The 2,082-nt window shown below is 40.1% G+C and overlaps 1 pseudogene; it reads left to right on the top strand.

Moving 5' to 3' along the window:
* The first annotated feature begins 349 nt into the window (after positions 1-349).
* Positions 350-1,839, top strand: LOC102746777 (putative charged multivesicular body protein 4B-like protein CHMP4BP1 pseudogene; annotated as a pseudogene).
* The last annotated feature ends 243 nt before the right edge of the window (positions 1,840-2,082 follow it).

Raw genomic sequence — 2,082 nt, 5'->3', positions numbered from 1 at the left:
TATTTACAATAAGATCCACTAGCTCCTTACCTTTGAAAGTCCTCATAATTTTGAAAATGCTATAGTTGGACATTTTCTTATCTGATGCTTCCTTATATGAGATTCACCTAGGGAGGCTGGACAAACAGTACTGTTCCTAAGAGCTAATGTTCAGAGAGGTAAAGTCATCGATCCTGCTAATAATCAGCAAAACTCAAGTTAGACAAGCTCTTTTGATTCCTGTGATCATGTGTTTTGTTTTGTTTCTTTCCCAGCGTACCACGCTGCCTTAAAATCTTGGACAGAAACTTTTTTTTTTTTAAAGTTTGGGCTTCTTAAAGAACTTTCCCCATCCTTCCAAGTAGACACTATGAGGTAGAGCAAACACTATGAGTGCCAAGGTCAAACCAACAACGATCAAGTTCTGCCTCCCCCACTTAAGAGACCCTGACCTTGAATAAGTTATTGAACCTCTCTGAACCAGCTTCTCATCTGCAAAATAGAAATCATTATAGGTAAACTTTACAAAATTCTAGTATATAGGCTGTTGGTGAATACATGATCCCCACTAGCTTTGATTTTCCAAAATAGTATCTGGTAACTCAGGCAAAGAAAGTTAAATGATATTTTATTTTAGATGACAATCTGGCTTTGTTTGTTTGTTTTTATATATCAAATTTTAGGGCTGGTTCATCTTTGATAATTTTATATTTATTAAATTGACTTCAAAGACCATCACCAGTTTTGAGAAAAATAATCTCATTTCAGTATATGCACGAATGGCTGGATCATTGCACAACTCAGTCACTTATTTACAAGTTGAGTTTTAAAAACTGTTCTATTCTCTTCAACTGTCTTTCTCAATAGTCAAATTGTCATCTATCTGTGTTACATAAATGGCTAATTTTGTAGCCTTAAGTTTGATTTAGAAATTGAGAAATTGATTGAGAAATTTTAGAAATTGAGAAAATGTACATATTACATTATATATAACACATATTTTATATATATAAATAAGTAAGCAATATGAAAAATATATATATATGGAGAAAGAGACAGAGAGAGGCAGAGACAGAGAGACAGAGACATACAGAGTGAGTTCACTACATAATTTCCAAAAATGCTTTGAGTGTATGAACAAGTGAGGAAAGCATTTACATACGTATTTTTCCTTTATCAATAAAGCCTCATGAATCCATAGGACAACTTATTTAAAAAGGGATAATTTGGGCTAAGTAAGCAGGAACTCCTGGAGATAAAGACTCAGGAGGAGCGGATCACTGCCAAGAAACACAGCTCCAAAAACAAGCGGGCAGCCCTTTGGGTGCTAGAGTGCAAGAAGAGGTATGAAAAGCAGCTGGTGGAGATCAAGGGCACACTACAACCATCGAATTTCAGCAAGAGGCCCTGGAGAGCGTCAGGAGTGACACGGAGGTGCTCAAGAACATGGACTATTCCGCCAAGGCCACTAAGGCTGCCTATGACAACACAGACACTGATAAAGTTGAAGAGTTAATGCAGGGCCTTGCTGACCAGCAGGAACTTGCGCAGGAGATTTCAACAGCTATTTCAAAACCTGGAGGATGTGGAGAAGAGTTGGATGAAGATGACCTCCTGGCAGACTTAGCACTACGACGGAAGGAACTAGACAAGAATGTGCTGCAAATTAGTGGACCTGAAACAGTCCCTCTGCCAAATGTTCCCTCTATAACCTTAACATCAAAGCCCACCTGCCTGCACCACGTCCTGCCTGCCCCGCATATCCACAACCGGCACTGGACCAGTTCAATGGATCCAGCCCTGTTCTACAATTCTTTCATGTCATCCTCGTCCTCTTCCTCCTTCTTGGTGGTCTCTTGAATCTCCCTCCAAAGGAGCAGGGCCACATCACTGCTCCCTCTCTGCAGAGAATGGTCTTCAGCCAGCCAGACTGGGATGGGAAGGGGGGAGGAGAAGGGAAAAGGGTGGGTGGGATGGGAGGTGCTTGCTGTTTATAATGTGGAATTTCTGTAAAATAAACTGTATTTGCAAATCCAACATTGAGCTTCTGGACTACGATAACTCCACTGCTGAACCTCAAAGGAAAAGGTCTACCGTTTGAAG

The sequence above is a fragment of the Leptonychotes weddellii genome, chromosome 4, assembly GCF_054177405.1.
Source record: "Leptonychotes weddellii isolate Sample4059 chromosome 4, ASM5417740v2, whole genome shotgun sequence".
Taxonomy (NCBI): Eukaryota; Metazoa; Chordata; class Mammalia; order Carnivora; family Phocidae; genus Leptonychotes; species Leptonychotes weddellii.
Note: the sequence above shows the minus strand (reverse complement) of the source record. Positions and strands in the feature narration are given on the sequence as shown.